The sequence below is a fragment of the Bos indicus genome, chromosome 3 (assembly GCF_029378745.1).
Source record: "Bos indicus isolate NIAB-ARS_2022 breed Sahiwal x Tharparkar chromosome 3, NIAB-ARS_B.indTharparkar_mat_pri_1.0, whole genome shotgun sequence".
Taxonomy (NCBI): domain Eukaryota; kingdom Metazoa; phylum Chordata; class Mammalia; order Artiodactyla; family Bovidae; genus Bos; species Bos indicus.
The window spans coordinates 57047876-57071941 of NC_091762.1; the positions used below are offsets into that span (position 1 = coordinate 57047876).

Consider the following 24066-nt stretch of genomic DNA (forward strand, 5'->3'; position numbering starts at 1 on the left):
TCCGCCTGCAATGCAGGAGATCCCGGTTCGATTCTTGGGTTGGGAAGATCACTGGAGAATGGATAGGCTACCTGCTCCAGTATTCTAGGGCTTCCCTTGTGGCCCAGCTGGTAAAGAATCCACCTGCAATGTGGGAGACCTAGGTTCGATCCCTGGCTTGGGAAGATCCCCTGGGGAAGGGAAAGGCTACTGACCCCAATATTCTGGCCTGGAGAATTCCATGGACTATATATTCATGGGGTCACAAAGAGCTGAACACAACTGAGCGACATCATTTCAGTCGTGTCTGACTCTTTGCCACCCTATGGACTGTAGCCCGCCAGGGCCCTCTGTCCATGGGATTTTCCAGGCAAGAATACTGGAGTAGGTTGCCATGCCCTCCTCCAGGGGATCTTTCTGACCCAGGGATCGAACCCATGTCTCTTACGTCTCCTGCATTAGCAAGTGGGTTCTTTACCACTAGCATCACCACCTGGGAAGCCCATAATAGCCTATATATGATTTGAAACAGAAATTGTCATTATGAGAATATTTATAGTTTTTCTGCTTCTTCCCTTAGTTATGATCAAGTCAGACTGCAAGTTACAGAAAACCTGACTAACAGTAGCTTCAATTAAAAAAAAGGCTCATTTTCTCATGTAACAAGAGGTCTAGAGATAGGCTGCTTCTGGTGTTGGCTCTGTAATTTGTAGATATTAACATCAGTGGCTTTGTGCTTCTAATGGATTTTCTCTTGTGCCTGTGATTTCCTGGTCAGAGGTGGCTGCTGTAGATCCAGACATCACACTCTCATTCAAGACAGGAAGAAAAATGAAGGAGCCATGCCAGCTATATTAGAAGATTAACCAGGGAAATAAAAATATCCTTAGCAACTCATATCAGACTTCCTCTTATGTCATTGGCCAGAACTGGCGCATGGCCACTCCTAGCTACAAGGAAATCTGGAAAAGCATAGTCTGGGTACATTTATTTAAAAAATATTGACTGTGTGCCTTGTTTATGTCAGATATTATTCTAGGCACTTGGGATAGAACAGTGAATAGAAGACAAAAATCCTTGCCGTCATGGAGCTTTTAATTTGAAAAGAGTTTACACCCTAGTGTTCACATTGTCTCTTCCCCTAATAAAATCGGGTGGATAGACAGCAATCTGCCACATCATACAGCTTCAACAACAGAGCCCTGTGACTTCCACCCTAATTTTTCATCTGCATCACCTTCTTGAAAAGAGTCTCGCTCTACATAGGTTAGGTCAACTTAACATAGTATAGGAAGAGATGAGGGGAGGGAGAAAGGAAGAGAAAATTGAATGTGGGTCTGAGATGTAGAGAGCTTTCCAGGACCTATGGAGAAGGGCTTCTGGAACAGCCATGGGCTATAATGGAAATAAGCAAGAGAGGAAGGGATGTTACATTCTTCTCTGAGTCTTATTCATGGTTTTTGTTGTTGTTGCTGTTGTTCAGTTGCTCAGTCATGTCCAGCTCTTTGGGACCCCATGGACCTGCTTCCCTATCCTTCTCTATCTCCCGGAGTTTGCGCAAACTCATATCTGTTGAGTCGGTGATGCCATCCAACCATCTCACCCTTCTCCTCTTGCCCTCAATCCTTCCCAGTATTGGGGTCTTTTCCAATGAGCTGGCTGTTCCCATCAGGTGGCCAAAGGATTGGAGCTTCAGTTCCAGCACCAGTCCTTCCAATGAATATTCAGGGTTGATTTCCTTTAGGATTGACTGGTTTGACCTCCTTGCTGTCCAAGGGACTCTCAAGATTCTTCTCCAGCACCACACTTCAAATGCATCAATTCTTGGGCACTCAGCCTTTTTTATGATCCACCTCTAACATCCGTACAAGACTACTAGAAAAACCATAGCTTTGACTATAAGGACCTTTGTCGGCAAAGTGATGTCTCTGCTTTTTAATATGCTGTCTCTGGTTGTCATGGCTTTTCTTCCAAGGAGCAAGCATAATTTCAGTGGCTGCAGTCACTGCCCTCGGTGATTTTGTAGCCCACGAAAGTAAAGATTTGACATTTAAAATCAAACCTTTTGATTTTTGAGCTTTGAGTAAAGAAGTTGGGCTAATCAGATAATCCTCCTTTTCTTGATGGGTTGAATTTCTTTTTGACACTGTTCTAACTGAACCCCATGGGCCCAAGTTCATAAGGGGAACATTTTATTTGCAGCTGATGTTTGTCATCATCATTTCTTGACTTTGTGTTGCACGACCACATAGATTTTCTAAACTTGATGTTAAGCTACGGCAGCCTCACTCTCCCTGCCCTAAAACCAATGGCCCTCAGTCTCAAGTTACTCTCACACAACTTCTTCCCCAGCTTCCAAGCTATGTACTCCACATAGCCTCCTGCACAGCCCATTCAACCTCCTCCAGCAGTGCCACCCAAGCAGGGGTACTGTCTGTCCCCTCAACCTGCCAACATACAGCAAGGAGAAAACTCATGGCCAGGCAGGACAAAAGGAAAAATCCACAGTCAATTTCTCAGAGTCTTAACTTTTCAATCTCAACCCCATGTCAGGAAACACCTGACATTTCTCTAAATAAATCTTTTTTGGAAAATCTTTCCTTTTTTTTAAAGCTAGCAAAAGACTCATCCAATTTAAATTACTAAACAGAACCCTCTGCATCCTCTGCAGACATTCCACACATCCTCATAGTTTACTCCAAAAAGAATGGGTGGAACTTGCCTTTATTTGTGACTCAAGAGTCAATCTTAGTGAATTTCCTAAAACAAAGAAAGTCAGAGAATCAAACAGCTAGCAGACACACCCTACTAGCCATGGTAGTAGGTACCTATCCTTACTAAAATTAAGAATGATAATAATATAATAAAAGTCCTCCTCTTTAGTAAACTAAATAGAGGATTCTGGCATTTTTTTAAATTCAATTTTATATCCTTGAGCCACCCCTTACATATATATATATATATATATATATATATACACACACACACACATTTATAAAGTACACATGTTCATGTATTCTGTGTAAGTCAGGGTTATGTTCTTCTGGGAGCAGCAGAAAACCTAAAACTGTGAGGCTTAAAGAAGATAGAAATGCTTTTCTACCCCAGGTAACATTCAAGAAGTCACATCAGACTGTGAGAAATTCACTGTGGATTTTTCTATGGAGCTCCTCAGTGTCAGGGACCAAGGCCCCTATCTTATTGCACCACCATGTATGGTCTCCATTGCCAAAGTCACCTTCTTGGCCAGAATGGGCTACTCCAGCTTTAGCCTTAATGTCACATTCCAGCAAACACAGAAAAAAAAAAAAAGAAAAAGTTGTACTTATCACTCCTGCTTACATCTCATTAGTTAAAATTTAATTGGTTTGGTCTTAGTCACTAAGTCATGTATGTTTCTTGTGACCCCAATGGGCTATAGTTCACCAAGTTCCTTTGTCCTTGGGATTTCTCAAACAAGAATACTAGTGTGGGTTGCCATTTCCTTCTCCTAGAATTTAATTATATAATCATAACTAGCTGCAAGGGACTTTGGGAAATACAGTCTTATTTATTTATTTATTTACAGTAGCTCCTTGTTGGTTATCTATTTTAAAGATAGATACATGTGTCTATCTAGCAGCATGTACCTGTCAATCCCTAACTCCCAATCTATCCCTCCCATGAATAAGAAATGTAGTCTTCTTCATGATGGCCTTTTACCAGCAAAAAACTGGGGGTGGGGTAGGGGTTATTACAATAAAGCAAAGAAGAAAAAAAAATAATGAAGTAGTGTTAAATGGTAACACAAAATATAAAACAAATATCCATGAATCCATAATGATATAAGTAGATAGTTGAATAAATAAATAGGGGAGAGTAGACAAAACATACAAACATTTCCAAACAATTCACTTAGATACTCTGTTATTGAGAGGTAGAATATAATTCTCTACTCCTGGAGTGTGGGTTACTCTTGCACAGTATGCTATGAAAAAGGAGAAAAGAAAGAGTAACTCTGCAGTGGAGAAACCTGACAAATCCTACCTTAAGCCAGGTAATCAAGGTTAACATCAACAGTGATAAATCATGTTGATAGTATGTACCCTTGATGTGATGTGATAAGAACAGCACTTTACCTCTGTGGTCTTCCCCAAAACATATTACTTCAATCTAATCATGAGAAAACACCAGGCAAATCCCAACTGAGAGACATTCTACAAAATACCTGACCAGTACGCCTAAAAACTGTCAAGGTCATCAAAATAAGGAAAGTCTGAGAAACCATTACAGACAAGAAGAGTTTAAGGAGACATAAGGACTAAATGTAATGTGGTATCCTGGATGGGATTCTATTGAATAAAATCAAAAGGAAAGGGTGGGGGGATTGGGATTTGGGAAAAACTGAGAAGATCTGAATGAATTATGGACTTCAGTTAATAATAATGTATCAGTATTGGTTTATTAACTGCTACAAATGCACTATACTAAAGTGGAGTGTTAATAATAGAAGAAACTGGCCGTGAGACATATGGGAACTATCTGTACTATCTTGGCAAAATTCTGTAAAACTACTGCAAAATTAAAAGTTTATTGGAAAAAAAATGAAGGAGAGCAAGACATTGGAGAATACCAGAGGTCTTCCCCTCAACCCCACACAGGGGCTGGCTCTTCTCTTTGTACCCCAAATCCAAGAGATGGTCACACTAGAAGGGCCTTTGAGGCAACTGTCTCATCCTCCCAAATGAGGGGAGAAAAGCCCAGAGAAACCCTTAAGGAGGTTTGCCCAGTGGTACCCAGCTCCCTGGTGGAGGAGCTGGAACCTGAAGCCAGGTCTCTTGACAAGGACCAGCTCTGGCTCCACTCCTCCACCTACACATGGTGAAGGAGATGCATGGAGAGGAGAGGGAAGAACGCAGCCAAGAACCGTCCTTTTCACAATGGTGAGTCACTCCATCTCTCTGAGCAGTAGTTTCCTCATCTTTACAGCAGAGATAGTGCTCACAGTCCTGTTCATCCTCACAGGACTGTCATGAGGAGTAAAACTCACATAAACATGTAGTAACCCAGCGGGGACCTTCTGACACATTGAAATTTTGTAATACAGCCCAAGAGAGTTGACCCAAACATCATGTGTGTTTATTCAGCATGTAGGCAGTATCGTCTGCCTTTCAAAACTGGGACATAATATCTGGTGAGGGTACTGTTATGTTTTCTGATTAATTGTTGGAGGTTCTCAATCAGCTGGCCTTTCCAGATTTTCTCTCTCCACTCCGCTCCCTGACACGCTCTCCAGCAATCCTAGATTTCCACGTAGCCTAACCTGAAGGATGCAGAAGCCTGCTCAGGCCACCACTCCTCGGCTTCTCCCAGCAATACAGAGTCAGTCCTGTTTAGTCTGCAGATGGTTCTGGTCCCCAGGGAACACTGCCTCGCAGATCCAGATTTCTGCAGGCTTCTCTGAGGGAGGACGGTGCATTCCTCAGTGCTGACCACAGCATCTCCCACGTCCATGTGCCCACTTGCATCGACCCCCACCCAGCCCTTCCCACGTGTCCCTTAGCACTCATTAGCCTAAGAGGCCTGGAGCTGGTCTTGTTTCCAGTGTCTATAACCTCAGAGACCAAGTCACCTTCCTCCTTCCCTCTAGGGCTCTACCTTTGGAGTTCAGTTGCTTTGTCTTTTCTCTTAAACCCTTAACAGCCAAAATATTCTACTCCCTCACCTAGATGTTGGAGCTATTCACTCTTCCTTATAATCTGAGTTGGGTACCTTCCACTTACCCTTTGGAGAGAAACAACTTTCTCAAAGATATTTCAAAGGCTTTTCAGGGGTCTAAGGGAGACTCCCAAGGGATCCCCTCACCCCTTGGGAAAGGCAATTCTACTCTCAGTGACTGTAAGGAGATATTCTAGCCTCAGTGATCAAAAGTACAAACCCCTCAAAGAAGAAAAGCGAGAGGAAAAAGTAAAATCTGACTATACTATTGACAAGGCATATATATTGCTGTAAACAAATGAAAAGTGAAATTGAGTGCCCCCAGGTGTTGTTCTCGGCATTGGGAATGGAGAAAATGACTGGACCCTGTGCCTGCCCTCAAGGAGGTTAGATCCTAAGAGAATGACAGATGATGACTGACCATACAGTTTCCTAAGAACCACCAGCAGCTACTAGAGCACAGCATGCTGATCCAAAGGAAAGGCGTCAACCAGTCCCGCAGGAAACAGCCACCCATAACCAGCCCAGTCCACGAGGACCTCCTCTAGAGATGGCAGCCTGGGCACGGAGGATGATCAGGCTGAGCTCTGGGTTTCAAGCAGAGGCACAGAGGGAGAGGATGTGGGATCTCCTTAACATATAACATCTTGAAAAACAAACTTAATATGAAAGGAAAGGTGCTGGTATTAGGATTTTCTTGGTTGAAAGTAACAGAGTTGAACAAAGATATTGGACCATAATCAAATACAAGGGCAGAGATGCAGAAACAACTTGAAGTTGGGATTGAATGCCACGTGGCTTTGTGATTCCTTGACAAGGGAGGCTCATTCTCTTTCACAGACTGACCACCTTCACATGATGCAGAGCACAGCTCAAAAAGCTCCTGAGTCCAGCACCCAAAGGTTGCCTCCATCAGATGGAGGTACACTATCTTCCCTTGAATCCAACTTAGAAAACCCCAGATGAAGATTCTGATTGTCCTGGGTTGGGTCAGTGTCCACCCCCAGGCCAATAAATCATAGTGAGAACTGGGGAAGGAGATAAGATCAAAAGCCACAGGAACCCTTGTTGGTGCCAGTCCTGGAGAAGAGAAAGCTGGGAGCCAAGAACCATCCCAACAGACATCTCTGACCCATTTAAATGCTCCAAATACCCAGGATTGAAAGGTGGAGTGTGATTAAGAAATTGCACCACTGTTTTTATCATTTCCTAGTTAGGACCCTAGACCAGCTCTGAGATACTATGAGCACACAGCAATACCTTTCTAACTATGTTCTAGTATGGAATGAATAAATACAAACTGGAGTAAATAAACACAAACTGCTTACATATGTCTAGCATCTTACTGAGCATTAAGGGGAAGATGTGAGAGTAGAAATTTGAAGAAATAAGACTCACTGCCTGCCCTCAGGAGCTTACTACTATTGGAGTGACTTGGGATCGGAGGTGGATCTGAGAGACCATCTACCCACAGACTTTCTAGTAAGTTCCTAGAAGACCACAACCAGGCTGGGGGAGGGAGATGGAGAATGGGGCAGGAGGAGGCATGAGAGACTGAGCAGGCAGGCATGGACCTCCTGGTCTCCACAAAGCTTCGATAGCATCTCCTGCTTTATCTGTTCTGCATACTGCCATTCCACATAAAATCATATTTGTAAAAAGTTTCTTACTCCTTTAGGAATGTTTGAATACTCCAGCTCCCTTGAGCAGCCCCTGGAGGTTCCAATGCCCAGAAAATCTGCTTATGATATGTGTGTAATCCTCACAGCCATGCTGAGATCCAGCCGGTGAAGACAAACATGGATCTGGAACCCCCTCCTCCTGCTCCCCAGGTTGCCCCCAGCCCTCATTTCCCTTGTATGAAATAGCCGAACAAAACCATAGTCAAGAGGCCTCCTGTGGAAACTCAGAGAGTGCAGCTCAACCTCTGGAATGTTCAGTAACAGGATGGAGGAGCACCCCTTGTGGATGGAAGAAGGTAGAAAAGGAAGGGAGCAGAGATCTAGCTCGGGGAGGACCACACACCAAAAATGGTGCCAGATGTTTGACGTGTGCAGATGGGCACAAGCATGAGATGTGAAAGGAGAAGCAAAAGAAAGATGCAAAGAGGAATGGAGGAAAGAAGACAGGGGAGATGCTGAGGTCAGACCAGCCAAGGAGTCCCAAGAGTCACTTCCAACAGCTCAACCTCTTCCCTTGTCTTGCATCACAGTCTAAAGTCCTGAAGGCACTGACTCAACATTTTCTCAGGAATTCATAATCAGATACTTTTAAAAAAGCCATGGCAAATGTTATGTGAGGGTTTCTATGTTCTGGGCTCTGTGCTCAGGACAGACGGAACACGGGAAGCCTGCGTAGACTCAGTTTGGTGACCCTACAAGCCAGTGTCCTATTGACCAGGAGTCATTTGCTGAGGATGAGAAAAACTGATTTTCCACTAATATAATTCATACACGTCTCTCTTGCTGTTAAAAACAAGAGAATTATCTCATGCAGTGAAACATTTTAACTTAATTAGAATTGCCTTCCATTTCAGTTATTTTACTTTCATAACTGAATAGTGCTCCTTTCAAAGCATAGAGATAACATATTGATAGAGTTGTAAAATCTTATTCAAATTTTGCTTTAAAATCTAATTTCTCTGACTTGCGTGTTGATAGAATGTGTTCCATATTTTTGTTCTTGTTTTCTCTTATAATTCTCTAAGTCAAACAACTGCTTGAGAAACCTGGTATCAGGATTCTAATTTAGATAATAGCCTAGTTTTCCAGTATACAACCACAGGCCTGCAATATTTGATTTCAGATTTTCAGGCGGCTACCATTGCTGGTCCCAGGGTGATTGGTGGCAGCGTGAAACCCACATCCAGCCAAAGGAAACTGGCCAAAAGGAATATATATTTTTTTTCCTTTGAAGGGGACTGTCTATTCTGGAAGGACAGAACCAGTTCCATCTTGTGGGTATGTCAGGAACATGGGTAGAAAGCGGAGTTCCTGGCATCATGTTCATCATTTATTCTGCAGGTGTTTGGCATTCCCTTAAACACTGATTCCCCACCCAGCCTAGGAAGCTGCCTTCAAGCCCCAGCTCTTAATCTGGCTTTGTCTGTGCCAACTGTTCATGTGCATTTAATCCTCACAACAATGCTAAGAAATATTATCATTCCCATTTTACAGGTGAAGAAATTGAGATCTAGAGGCTTCTATGGTGGTCCAGTGGTTAAGACTTCACCTTCTAATGCAGGGGGTGTGCGTTTGATCGCTGGTCAGGAAGCTAAGATTCCCACATGCTTTGAGGCCAAATGACCAAACAAACAAACAAACAAAAAGAAGCTATTATAACAAATTATATACAAACTATTATAACAAATTCAATAAAGACTTCAAAAAATGATCTACATCCAAAAAAAAAAAAAAGACAGAAAGAAAACTTAGAAAAAAAGAAAATGAGATTTTGAGAAATTAAGTAGCTTGCCTTTGGGCAAACTAACTGGAAAGGAATGGAATGGGGCCATGGTTATGCCAGAACTCCAAAGCCCCTGTTCCTACAGTAGACATGACTCCATAGCAATGCCTCTAGAAAAAATAAGCACGTTTTTCGTTTATATTTATATCTTAGAGTTTCTGCTAAAATGACTGTTTTTGATTTGAGACCTGCAAAATCAGGAGTTCCTGACTTCAGGTCACCAACTCTTTCAGTCACACCAAGGAAGCAGTATGTGCTGGAGTAAGAAGAACACTGCCCTAGGAGAGCCCTAGGTAGTCTGTGAGTCACCACACCTGACACACAGTAGGTGCTCAGTAAACACACGTGGAGCTGAGAACCATAGGTCATGTATGTACGTCTGGTTATGCCTTTCTTTCTGGGTGTTCAAGAGGGCACTTTAAATAAAGATCCTACAGTTCATGCCAGCATCACAGGGACTGTAGTGTGGCATCAAAAACCAGCATTTACTGAATATCCATTAAACTGCCTTTGTGGTGTAAAATTTGGGGGTTAAAGAAAATGTAGGAGACTTTTGCTCAAAGTAACCTCTGCCTCTAACTGCTATTTTGTTCAGCTTCTCTTCCTTTCTAACTTTGTCCCAGAAAAATCTCAAGGGAATTGAAATTAAGCTGTTTCCCAGATTTGCTTTTCAAAATTAGTCCTGGCCTGGCCTTCAGCACGGCAAACACATTCTGTGTGGTCACAAGGGAGGACTGCCTTGAATTCTTGGAGCAACTACGGAGTTTTGGGGGCCAGACAAGCTAAACAAGCACCAGAAAAAAAGACACAGGTGGGTGTTTTATATTAATTACTGCCTGCCATGCTGATCTGTCCAGGGGCATAGACCTCTTTGGCTTACCCTTTGATCCTCATCCTTTCCTCTTACTGGAAATAACATCTACTTGCTGGACCAGGGACTGGGGAAAGTTATCCACAAGAGTGAAATCAGGTCAAAGTTTTGCACAATGCCCGGGGACCATCAGCAGAGTCATAGCAGTCCCCAATCCAAATGGTCCTCCTCCGCGGTGTGGGAGGTGATGAGGTCGTACTTGACACACTGGCCATTAACTGTGCAATGACTCATCCCATCAGAGGGCCCATCTGTAAACGCTAGACATTGTCAAGAACTTGGCTCCATCGTTCTCTTGGGAACAAAGAAATTCAATTTCAAATCTGCATATTCATCATTCCAGAGAAATAAATACAGTATGAAATGAAAATATTTAACAGTCAACATTTGATAATTCCCCAGTCTTGTTCAGGACAAGATTCTGTCCTAAGGAACTGTAACACCCTTAGATATGGGATTTTACAGGCAACATTCAAGAAAGCTATCTTTCTTTCCCATAATAGATTTTCTTTCATTCTATGTGGGTTTTCAAGAGATTGCTCCCAAGGGGAAAATCCTGCCCCACTCTGTCTTTTCCTTACAGTGCTGTGGTTGTGGTGTTTTAAGCGTTTCTGGGAATTTCCTTTGTATCTGAGTCGTTTGTATCTTTTCATCCTTAAAGTCATCTTTTCACTGACATTCCCTCTTTAAAGAAAAAAAAAAAGTTGGTTTTTTTTTGTTTTGTTTTGTTTTTTACTGTACAATATAAGAGCTACACCAGATGTAAATCATCCTCTCAAGCCAGTCCTGTTTTGCTGTTTTGTTTTATCTTTCCTTGGCCACGTATAGGTTGTTTGTGCCCTGGGAAAAAAACGTTATCTACAGGTTCTAATAGGGAAACTGAGGATGGAATTTTAAGGGTGAAATATCAATGAAACTTCTTGCCCATAAAAATGTAGATTTCAGCAAGCCTTCTTTTAAAAAATGTTAAAAATTAGGAGAGGGACTGTTTGTGGTCAACTTATGGAGATTCTATTCACAAATGCCCTTTATTTTCTATCACACAAGAAATTAACAGAATCTAAACCAATTTCTCTTGCATAGACATTATTCAGTGGTAACAACTCCCAGTATGAAGAATCCAGGTTTCCTTCTGTCTAATCATATGGCCATTTCCCCAACTGTTTCACACATGCTAATGGACTGTGACAAGTAAAACACATTTGGCTCAGGGTACGGTCCAACGTGAAATGGATTCACAACCACGAAGTTTCTAACCATTTTTCTCCTAATCTACCACTGCTTTGGGGGTTTGGTGTCTTCCCTGTCATGAGCGATTTCAGTGCACTGATCAGGGTAGACTTGACAGATTCTTTATCAATGTCAAGTGTCTTTTGTGGTTAAGTCCAGTAACGCTAAAACAAAACGCTTCATAGATACTAGATATATGGTGGCATTACAGAATTCTCTTGCAGGCAATATTTTTTGGTCAACCTATGAAAAGAAAAAAGAAGTGAAGGTGAAAACCAAAGAAGATGCAGCAGAAGTCTTGGCAGTTATTTCTGTGGAAGTCAGACAATGTGACTGACATGGGACCTATGACTCTCCCCTCTTCCATTCAGGTTAGAATAGAGCAAAGAGAAATTGCCAACAAAGAAAGTCATGATCTAGGGGGAGGGGACAGAATTTCAATAGGTTTTTAATTTCAAGAAACAGAGCAGTATTTTAGGAAAACACAGGACCCCTGCCTAGGCACACATTTACATCTACAAGTGTATGCGCCCACCTGTACCAATTAAAATCATACATTTTTCCCTGTGAGTTTTTCTCATGCCTTGGGAAATTAATCTCTTAGACTTCGTTGACATTATCAACTTTCACAATATCTAACATTAGTGTGAACTGGCTTAGAAAAAATACAATCCAAGCATCTCTGAATAAAATAGAGACTCTGTTAAGTTTGCTTTTAGTAAAAAGAGTCTGTAGTGCCATCAATATTAGGCCTTTCCCAGCAGTTCTAGCCATGACAGCTTCATTATGGAGGATGTTCGCTTTCGTGGTTCATAACAATGGCTATTTTAAAAGACTCACCAATGTGTACCACATGAGGCCTGCCAATTCCCTCTACCCACAAATAAAGAAGATGCCCCAACCACTTGATAAATCCATGGTGCTTAGTTGGCTCATCAGAGGTTTCAGAATATCACTTTTCAGAGTAACAGTGGATGTAAGAAGCCTCATTGTCTTTTTATTAACCCAAAAGCCAAGGCTAACAAAATTCTCATCAAAGCTGTGAACAGACAGTGGAAAGAAGTGCTCTAAGTGCTGGGAGCTAACCTGGAATTATTTGTTATACTACCAAACTGGTAAATTAGTAGGAACAAATAAGTCCTCAGCTATTGATATTTTTCTGTATTACACAGTTAATGACTAAATCTATTTCAATATTTTATCTGATTTTTTTCTTTTTTGTACTAATTTAGAAAGTTGGTACTTCAGTGTAATTGAACTCATTGAAGGTAAAAATGTCCAGAGCTTTTTAATAAGGTACCTTTCAATATTAAACTTTGGGGTCTGTTTTCCTCCCAATAGGCACTTAGCACTAATGGCAATTGTGCCCAAACACTGGGTAGGAAATACATGTCTCTGTACTGAGCTCCATGGAGGGGAAAAAAAGGAAGAAAGGGGAAAACAACGTTGAGACTGAATAAAAGAGGTAGAGTTGATTCATTAACAAGATGAAATTAATATCTGGCACCCCCAAATTTCAGAGCACACACACCTTTAATAAGTAAGATGAGGAAAAAATTTCTAAATCATTTTGAATAATACCCAAACCATGCTTTTCCTGAGCAATCTGTTTTCCCTCCATCCCCAGCATATACATTAGACTCATTTTATACTTGTTATGTACATAATGATTCTAGACAACATAAGATGATTTCACGATTTTTTTTCCTTATTATTTTTACTTATCTACCAGTGAGCCAATTTATGCAGCTTAAACCATTGCTAAAGATGCATCAAAAATTGTCTGTAATCATTACAAATAATAGCACTGAATGTTCACAAGAAGCTGTTTTCTTATCATATTTTCATTAAAACATCTTTTCAACCTGCTTTGCTTTTCCCACATCTGAAACCTGCGTTGTAATCAGTCTTATTAACTGAGAACATAAATATGATTTATTATGGTCTGATAATGGAAGCTACGTGGACCCAGAGAAGGGCTATATTGTCCTTTGATAAAATGGCTCTTTTCTCTCAAATGGAGAGCTCTATCATGAGAACATGCAGAATGTAGTGAGTGATTATTTCCTCGGGGTGAGTGATGGCAAAGCCCGACAGAAAATCTTCTTGTTGACCATGACAGCCTCAGAGGGTCCCCAAACCTCCCTGAGTTTGACAACCTGCAGACACTTTTGATGAAGTGTATTCTTCTGCCAGAGACAGCCTGTCTGGGAGGAGAAAAGAGACCTTTATCGTCTGATCGGCTATTATTGTCTTGATCTTTTATAAGCAATCTCTAATGCACATGAATATAATATCCTTTCACACAAGTGCCAAGCATAATAGAAATGTGGTTATAGGACCCTCCCCCTGGTTATGTAAATATCCTTACACTATAATTAAGAGAGATGGTTTGTGACTGATAGGGTAAGGAAAGAGTAATCAAACTGTTTTAGGATTATCTCCCTATTTTAAAGACAAACCCACGGTAAACAGCATTTATGGTAGATATAGGGAACTAGGTTATCTTGAAGTCTTAGTCTAAAAGGAAAAATAGTTTTGAATATGGTATTGGTGTTATATTTTTATTAAACATGCAAATGGCAGCTGGTTTTCAGCCAAGTGATTACTATGCTGATATGACTTAGAAGAAAATGAGAATGCCTCTCAAAATACCTGGCTGAGGGTTACAGCAAGAACAAAGACCTATTAATAAGGAATGCACTTGCACAAATGGGTCCTCCAGTCCAAATAAAGTTCTCCAATAAATTTCCCTCTTATTCATTTCCAGGATCCTAAATATGGAAAAAAAAATTTAATTAACAAATATATTTGCAGACAAAACTCTTGCAATTATTGGGCAATTAAATTTACTTTTTATGTGACCCATGGGAGCCATCTCCATTTCTAAACAGTGAAGGATAGTTCTAGATGGTGTTTGTTTGTATTTGGTGACAAAAATTTTCTGATCTTCCAGATAACCCAATCAGACTTACGGCCAGCTCCTGGAGGCCAATAGCTTAATGTTCAATCTTAGTTGCTGGCAAAAAGGAGAAAAAGATACCACCCACCTGAAAAACTTTAATCCCCCCAGCAAAATACAGTGCAGTCATTCCTTTACATCTACATATTTCGTATCAGCAAACTCAACCAACCTCAGATCAAAAAAATTCTGAAAAAAGAATTTCAGAAAGTTCCAAAAAGCAAAACTTGAATTTGCCTCCTGCAGGCAACAATTCACATAGCATTTACATTGCATTAGATGTTACAAATAATCTAGAGATGATTTAATGTATACTCGAGTATGTATAGGTTATAAGCAAATATTATAACATTTTATATAAGGAACTTGAGCATCGTGGGTTTTCATATCCTCTGGATTAATCCCGGGAGGGTACTGGGCCATTACTGTACTCAATTTTTCATTAACCTTCTGACATCTAGACTCCGAGGTGTCCCTACACTAATCACTAATGGGTTTTGCATTACCAATTAGTGGAGAAAACTCGCAAGTGCTGATGCCGAAGAGTTAATATCATTAGTTCCACACCACTGGGTGGTCAGTTGGAAGAGCAGCCCCTGAACTCAAGAGGGGAGAGTCAGGGACCCTGACTTGGAGACAGCTCTCGCTCTGAAGGAGAAAGCTGCAGCTCACAGACATTGACCTCCATGTCTCTGTCCTGGCATCCAGCCTCGAGGTAGATTCAAATATTACACAAGAGTGCAAGCATATGCGCACACATTATGCACAGGTTTAGGCCAGGACCAATCACCAGCCTAGTCAGGCTTTATTGCATCTGTCTCATCAGAGGGTGGATGAGACCAGAGGAATGCTCTCTCTCTCAGCACCTCTGTCCATTTGCTTCTCTAGGCAATGACTTTCCCATGAGAATGAAAAAACTTGCCATTTCAGAGGGAGTTGGATTTTGAGAAGTGTTTGATCTCCTTCAAGAGATACTTCTCTGAAGTTCTGCCAGCCCTCGATTATCTGTACAAATGAGGCCTAAAGAAAGAATGGAAAGATTCAATGCACAGATAATCTTCAAACTCCAGTTCAGTCTGTGTTTTAGTTTCTTTCCGAACAAATTGTACCAGAGCAATTAACAAACAAAACTGACTGGATGTTTCCCTTCTCCTTTTATGGTCAATTTTGTGGATGTCAGCAGAGTGAGGAAATTGTCAAAACAGAGGCAATAGGAGAGACGAAAGGGAAGAAACAAAACTCCCAGATAGTCTGCAAATGGGATAATGTAATCTTGAATAACTAAGAAGAATCTAATTTTAAAGATAATAAAAGAAGGCCCAGAATGCAAATCCATCTACAAAATGCACAGCCTCTTCCCCCAACCCTAAAACAGCTCGTAGGAAAACCAATAAGTAAACAAAAAACCACAAGAAAAACTCCAATCTACTGTCCCCATCCACATTTTCCCTGATCTAATCTACACATGTTCTAAGTTAAATTATATTCTAAAGAGGATCTGGGCAGAGAGGAGAAGAACGCACAGAAGACATTTCTTATTTATGTTCCATCTGGCTTTGCTGTCAGGTATTGATAAAAACAGCCTTGCTTTCAAAACTGTACTAGCCTAAAACTTCAGAAATTGATCAACTTTAATTTGTTTTTCTTAGAAAAACCAACATCCAAGGAAAGGACAATGACTCAGCACTTCATTTTTTTTTTCCCCAGTCTCAGACTTTTCAGATCATTATACCAAAAATGTTTGAATACTTTTGAGACTGAAACTAGAACTTTCATTCAAGGCCAGTGTTTGGAACCCCTCAGTTAAGGGAAGTGACACTCTTTAGTGACCTAATCATGCACATTTTTTTGGCCAGAGTCATTGACTGACTGCACATACTTTGTTCTGCTTTAGAAATGAAAATCTAATAAAGTAATTGGCAGTTTCATTGTCGCAGAAATTTTCTCCAATATCCCAACTGGAATTGTGAAAACGGGTTCAAATTCCTATAAGCTCTCTCCCCTTTCACCCTCAAATGCCACGCTTCAAAACCAAACAATTTCCTAAGAAATTGCAGGACTTGGTTGGGTTCAGAGGTCGAGGCATAGGGTAGGGAGGAGGAAGACTCTTTCTTCAAGTTGGAGGGGATTTGCTTTTTTCCGGAATCTTGAGGCTGGGAATGTTCTGCCTCTTGCAAAGGAATTCAAAGGAGCCATTGTGTTTGAAACTTCGCTTCCCAATTGGCCTAAGACAGCAACATCAGAAGCAACAGATACTTCAGCCCTGCCTCTGGAAAGAGACATTTTCTAAAAGAAAAAAAAAAAACAAAAAACACTCCTGAAGACACTGAAGCCTAATTACTCTACAGCCCATAGTCTTAAAGATTGAGACCTCTGATACTCTGTGATAACCCCTTGAGGAAGGGGAGCAGCTCCATCAGGACTTGAACAGATAGCATGTCTATGTTTTACCCAGAGTAAAACTGATATTCAAAACAAGTAGACTGACAATTGCTTTCATTCCCCCAGCTTTTGAATTGTGGTGATCATTATTCAGGATACAACAATACCATTTATTAAGCTACCAAATGGAAAATAAACTTTTCACTAAAATGTAAAAGGGATTTAGGATGTCTAAGAGTAAATGATTAAGGAATCAGTTTATCACTGCCCCCCTTGCTTTTCTAAAAGACGTATGTATCAAATCCTCATATTTATGATGGTGTCTTTAAAGTTCTGAATGGTTTGGATCTTAGCCTTATAAATCCATGCTAAGAAAACAAATTTTTTTAAGCAGCATGGCCATACACTTACAGAGGCTGAAACTGGTACACAATACCCCTTGGGAGAAATTCCCCCAGTTTCTAGTGCTACTGTGACCCAAACAGAGATGAACTAAGGGCAGGAAAGAAAAAATGAAGGAAGTAGTCATCTGGGAAACACTGGAGGTGGAGGATGGGGAGAGATGGCATTGGTTGACAAAGGGGGCTGATGAAACCATTATCAAGCAGGCTAAGGGAGTGGAAAGCCATGGAGACAGCACCATTTCCCAAATTTTAGACACAAATGAGGAGTCCTGAGTAATTTGAATTGTTCTGCCAGCCAAGTCAAATCCTGGGCCTCTCAGAAACCACTGGAAATGTCTCAGGTTTTCTCATTCTGCTATTTTGATGGAAATTAAACTTGTAAATCAATAAGAACAGAATCAACTCTGTTGAACAGCTCTGTTCCTTTATCCTCTATTCTCCAACGTACTACGTATCTGATTTCCTGCCCAAATGATTTAAGATTCCCAAATACAAGTGAAAAAAATTTGTTTGAGATTTGCTTGTAAAATCACCTAAATCTCAGCTCAAGTCCCCTATTCAGAGAACATTTTAAAGTAGACGTGAAGCACAAAATTGTACAGTCCTCTTTTGAAAAAAAAGGCATATGGATGCATACCCATGAAAGGATTATGGAATAGTCCTCAAAAATGCTTGAAGTGATTGACATGTACATACCAGGGGAATCAGATAAGTCATTTATTTTTTTTTTCTAATTTTATTTTATTTTTAAACTTTACATAATTGTATTAGTTTTGCCAAATATCAAAATGAATCCGCCACAGGTATACCTGTGTTCCCCATCCTGAACCCTCCTCCCTCCTCCCTCCCCATACCATCCCTCTGGGTCGTCCCAGTGCACTAGCCCCAAGCATCCAGTATCGTGCATCGAACCTGGACTGGCAACTTGTTTCTTACATGACATTTCACATGTTTCAATGCCATTCTCCCAAATCTTCCCACCCTCTCCCTCTCCCACAGAGTCCATAAGACTGTTCTATACATCAGTGTCTCTTTTGCTGTCTCGTACACGGGGTTATTGTTACCATCTTTCTAAATTCCATATATATGCGTTAGTATACTGTATTTATGTTTTTCCTTCTGGCTTACTTCACTCTGTATAATAGGCTCCAGTTTCATCCACCTCATTAGAACTGATTCAAATGTATTCTTTTTAATGGCTGAGTAATACTCCATTGTGTATATGTACCACTGCTTTCTTATCCATTCATCTGCTGATGGACATCTAGGTTGCTTCCATGTCCTGGCTATTATAAACAGTGCTGCGATGAACATTGGGGTACATGTGTCTCTTTCCCTTCTGGTTTCCTCAGTGTGTATGCCCAGCAGTGGGATTGCTGGATCATAAGGCAGTTCTATTTCCAGTTTTTAAAGGAATCTCCACACTGTTCTCCATAGTGGCTGTACTAGTTTGCATTCCCACCAACAGTGTAAGAGGGTTCCCTTTTCTCCACACCCTCTCCAGCATTTATTATTTGTAGACTTTTGGATTGCAGCCATTCTGACTGGTGTGAAATGGTACCTCATAGTGGTCTTGATTTGCATTTCTCTGATAATGAGTGATGTTGAGCATCTTTTCATGTGTTTGTTAGCCATCTGTATGTCTTCTTTGGAGAAATGTCTATTTAGTTCTTTGGCCCATTTTTTTGATTGGGTCATTTATTTTTCTGGAGTTGAGCTGTAGGAGTTGCTTGTATATTTTTGAGATTAGTTGTTTGTCAGTTGCTTCATTTGCTATTATTTTCTCCCATTCTGAAGGCTGTCTTTTCACCTTGCTAATAGTTTCCTTTGATGTGCAGAAGCTCTTACGGTTAATTAGGTCCCATTTGTTTATTTTTGCTTTTATTTCCAATATTCTGGGAGGTGGGTCATAGAGGATCCTGCTGTGATGTATGTCGGAGAGTGTTTTGCCTATGTTCTCCTCTAGGAGTTTTATAGTTTCTGGTCTTACGTTTAGATCTTTAATCCATTTTGAGTTTATTTTTGTGTATGGTGTTAGAAAGTGGTCTAGTTTCATTCTTTTACAAGTGGTTGACCAGATTTCCCAGCACCACTTGTTAAAGAGATTGTCTTTAATCCATTGTATATTCTTGCCTCCTTTGTCAAAGATAAGGTGTCCATATGTGCGTGGATTTATCTCTGGGCTTTCTATTTTATTCCATTGATCAATATTTCTGTCTTTGTAGATGAGTCATTTAGACATGAACAACGTCTTCAAGCTTCTTCAACTTGCCCTTGTGTACCCTTTGCTGGTTCCCCTCCCGCTCTGCCCCTCCTCTGGGCATCTTTTCTTTTTCTTTTTTTAACCTGTGTCATCTATTCTTTCCTCTAGATTTATCATCCATTATTCAACTTTATTTTTTCTATTGTATATTTCTGTCACAACTCCTTTATTATCCGATGATAACTATCTCATTCCTTTAGACCACAGACACATTCAAGAAGTCCTACAACTAAAGATATCGATTCTCATTATAGAAACAGGCACTCTCCCCTACTCTCAGCTGCCTTTCTCACTCCACCAATTAAGGTTTTCCAAATCTGGAGCAAGATTAAGAGATATGTGCCCATTGCTAGCCGTTGCTGGTGGTTGCTGAGAAACTCCAAAACAGAGATCATGCAAAATGAAAGTATGACAATCCAAGAGAAGCCTAGAACCAATACTTGGGACAAGTGTCATTCAATTCCTGATTCTTGAACCCTGACCCCAAGGTTCCCCTGGGCACCCAGTGCAACCACATTTCCAAAAAGCTCCACCCTGGTTCTTGAATTCTTAACTCTCTGCATCTGGCTACTGAATCATCAGGTTGTGGCCTCACTGGGGCACTCTCAACTCCTAGTGACTTTGTGATCCCTAACTTACCCTGCTGAACACCTTTCAGGGGCTTTGCCAAAGTCTCGCATTTTCATTCACTCTGTTATAAAGCCTCCTTTTCAACTATAAATATTTAGACAATTAAAACTACATTTTGTCATCCTCTTGGAGGCTTCACGGAGAGGACAGACTATGCGGTGAGTGGTCTCTCTCAGCCATAACCAGGGCTGTGGGAGTACAGCTCCCCAGAACTGCTGTATTTTTCTTACAAGTGTGAAAATACTAAATATTTAAGCAAAATGTTTTGTAACAGACCATCTCCTTGAGCTAATCATCTGGTTTAAAGTTAAAAAGGGAGAAACTTCAACCACTTGACAAAGATTGACAGAAAGAATGAAAGGAAAAATACGGGAAGGGGTATCATGTCCTAGGATTGTCAACCAAGGGCAGACTCCAACTCTTGCTCATTTCTGCTAATGGAGGAGTCATTGCCCAAATAAAGTCAAATCTTCAGTTTCAACTTCTTCCATAATTGGTACTGGGACTGTTGATAGCAGAAGTTAGGCTCATGTGTTCCAGTATGCAAATGTACATCTTCTGATACACACATAAGGAATTTTAAATCACAAATAGGGTACTTCATACCAGGTAGCTCAACAGTGATGGCGATATGAAACCCAACTCAAACCACATAAGCATGAAACAAGAAATCCACCCCTCATGTAACTGGTAAGTTCAAGGTATGGTCTAGCTTCAGACCCAGCTCACCGGAGACCAGGTGTTGAAACAAGATGGTCAGAAATCTATGTCTTTTTCACCATCTCTTACTTCAACCTTATTCTGTGTTGGCTTTACTTTCCTTTCAACCAGATTTTAATATCTGTAAGAAAGACACCAGTTGCTCTAAGTTTATACTTGTCTTTACCAAGACATCCTGAAAAAACATGTCTATTTCTCAGAAATCATGTCAAATCCCCAAAGGACTCTTTAGAGTGCTGCTTTAATCGCTTGGTGGTGGGGAAATCCTGGCCACTTGATTGACAGCTCTACCAGAGTCACACGAAATGTGGGAGGGGAAGATTCCGAGGGGATGAGCCTTTTATCAGAAGAAAGGAGGGTGGAGACTAGGTAGTGGAAGCAGATGTCCTCCAGGCAGTGCCAGTCCAAGCACTTTGAACCTAAATCACTTGCAGGGGCCTTTGGAACTCATTAGTGTCCCCTGGCTTGATAGAAAGATATCACCTTCCCTTCCCTCCAAGTTGCTGCGATGCTTTTCATGTCTGAGTAGAAAACAGACCTCAGCACTTTATGAGTTCCAACTCAGATCTGAATAAGTTCTGCTCAGCAGCTTGTGATGGTTCTTTTATTGCCATTACCGATCATCATGTAAATAAGTAGTTACTGACTTAAGAACTCACTATTTACACAATAACCCTTGATGGGAACCATGATCCCTTTACACACTATTATAGAAGTGTATAATTATAGACTTTCCAAATGGGTATTTCTTTTAGACATTCGCTTGTAATAGCTCCTTCAAAGTTGTTAAGCTTTTATCATGTGAAGACCCAAGTAGAATAAAACACTTAGTTCACTCCTCATTGACCTAATAGAGAGCAAACTTATCTTTAAGATGGCAGGAGCTTCCTGCCAAGAACTCATGGACAGCTTCATTAAAAAAAAAAAAAAGTCTGGCTGGGGCTATTTGGGCAGGATATCAAGTTGCTATTAGACCATGTTCATCTCATTTAGGAATTAAATATTGACACTAACTGATCATCGTTTATTGTTTCTTTAGTCCCTCCTCAAGGAAATCTTGTCGCACGCACTTGTCCTGTCTTTATTTCTATCCAGCAAGAGTTCTATAAAAGTAAAATGTTGGGTGGGTCTTTAACTGTCTTTAACATTTCTCATTACTTAAGCACAGAACATAACTTTAACAGAGAATAAGTTTTTGTTGTGTATTGAATACATTGGTCCCATTGAGGAAGCCACAGCCAGGATCAAGAGGTTGAGAGATACCTGCTGAGGTCATAAGCTTAAGAAAATGGGGTGATGTGGCTGATTGATGTCAATGTATGGCAAAAACCACCACAATATTGTAAAGCAATTATACTCCAATTAAAATAAATTACTCAATTTAAATAAAAAAGAAAATGGGGTGATGTATGATGCAGTGTAATGTATATTTGACACAATCAGGACATGTGATGTGTATTGCACTACAAAAATTATTGGCATACCACATTCAAATGAGTCTCAGGATATATAGTGAAATTTAACTTGCTTAGTTCAAATTAAGGAAACAGAGAAGGCGATGGCACCCCCTCCAGTACTCTTGCCTGGAAACTCCCATGGACGGAGGAGCCTGGTAGGCTGCAGTCTATAGGGTCGCGAAGAGTCGGACACGACTGAGCGACTTCGCTTTCACTTTTCAGTTTCCTGCATTGGTGAAGGAAATGGAAACCCACTCCAGTGTTCTTGCCTGGAGAATCCCAGGGATGGCAGAGCCTGGTGGGCTGCCGTCTATGGCGTCTCGCAGAGTCAGACACGACTGAAGCGACTTAGCACCAAGTGTTCACAGCTCTATCAAAGGCACCAGACTTAGTGAGGGAGATACAAAGATAAAAATAATGTTTATTTTCATGCTTGCCCACCTCCATTAGGACTTTATGAGCCCTACATCCTTCCTACCACTCCCATTGACTCTCACTCTCTCCTGGCTTCACCACTTAGAACTTCTCCTCAAGCCTTCACTAAGCACAGCTCCTTTTCAGTTTCAGCACAAGTTCCTCCTGAACAGCATTCCCCTTCCTTTCTTCTGCTTGTTGCTGCTGCTGCTGAGTCACTTCAGTCATGTCCAACTCTTTGCAACCCTATGGATCATAGCCCCCCAGCCTCCTCTGTCCATGGGATTCTCCAGGCAAGAATACTGGAGTGGGTTGTCATGCCCTCCTCCAGGGGATCTTCCCAACCCAGGGATTGAACCAACGTCTCTTACATCTCTTCCATTGGCAGGCAGTTTCTTTACCACTAGTACCACCTGGGAAGCCCCTTCTTCTGCCTAGACCTTCCTAAAATGTCACCTCCTCAAGGAAGCTTCCCTGATTCCTCCAGGCAGAGCCAGTCACACTCTCTCTGCTTCTGGAGCACTTTCTTCAAACATCTATCTTGTACCATACACATTTGTATCTGTATTTTTCTCCCCCATTACCCTATAAGCCAAGTTTATATCTGATTCACAACCATATTATCCAGGTGCTTGCAGAGTACCAAGTACAAACAAGTTACTGGTAAGTCACTTATGCAAAGAAAAACTATGTTATTCCCACTGCACTTCTGCTTTCTGGGCCTCCAAGGCTGTTGGAATAGAGACAGATGCATAAACCAAGATGAGACGAGCACCCTCAGCTCGGTCATGAGATTCAAACAGCAAACAGTGAGTGGGAGGGAGATACTTAGATGTATGGGGAAAGAAGGAGGAAGAGGGGGAGAGAAGTGGAGAGAGAGAGAGCAAGAAAAGTGGAGGTGAGGCATTGCCAGAGGACAGCGTGAGCCAGAGGATGGTAAGTGAGGTGAGGGAAGGGGCAATGTAGGACCCTGGTGTGACGGCCACGTGAGGATAGTGTGAGAGGGGACCTGCAGTGGGGAGACACTATGAAAGCATGTCAGAAAGGTAGACTGGAGTAAGGATTGACCTCTGAGGGTTTGGGGGCTTCCCTGGTGGCTCAGACGGTTAAGTGTCTTCCTGCAATGTGGGAGACCCGGGTTTGATTCCTGGGTCTGGAAGATCCCCTGGAGAAGGAAATGGCAATCCACTCCAGCACTCTTGCCTGGAAAATCCCATGGACGGAGGAGCCTGATAGGCTACAGTCCATGGGGTCGCAAAGAATCAGACACGACTGAGCGACTTCACAGCGACTTCACTTTCTGAGGGTTTGGATTGCCTGGCTGAGGCATTTGCATGTGGACTCTGCAATGGTAGAAATTCAAGGAAAAGAGAGTAAGATGGAATCATTTGATCCCATCTGGCTTTGGGAGACTCATAAGGAAGCTATGATGACTTGGAGTCCAGTGTTTCAGAACCATAATGCTTTTCAAGAAGCTAATCTCTTAACCAGTTTCAGTGAGACACAAACCATCCTGGATGTGCCAGAGGAGAGAAAAATTTGCAGGTGATCAGCCCTGGTATTCCTCAGTCTCTAGATCCTCAAGAATGCCA

At 41.3% G+C, this 24066-nt stretch overlaps 2 long non-coding RNA genes across 2 annotated transcripts in view; one reads left to right on the forward strand and one right to left on the reverse strand.

The window, feature by feature from the left end:
• Positions 1 to 24066, reverse strand: part of LOC139182206 (uncharacterized) — a 55610-nt gene that overhangs the window by 21541 nt on the left and 10003 nt on the right. The window lies entirely within an intron of this gene.
• LOC139182205 (uncharacterized) overlaps positions 9828 to 24066 on the forward strand; it is a 31063-nt gene continuing 16824 nt past the window's right edge. Inside the window, exon 1 of the long non-coding RNA XR_011565817.1 lies at positions 9828 to 9952. This is a non-coding gene — a long non-coding RNA (uncharacterized lncRNA). The remainder of the gene's footprint in view (positions 9953 to 24066) is intronic.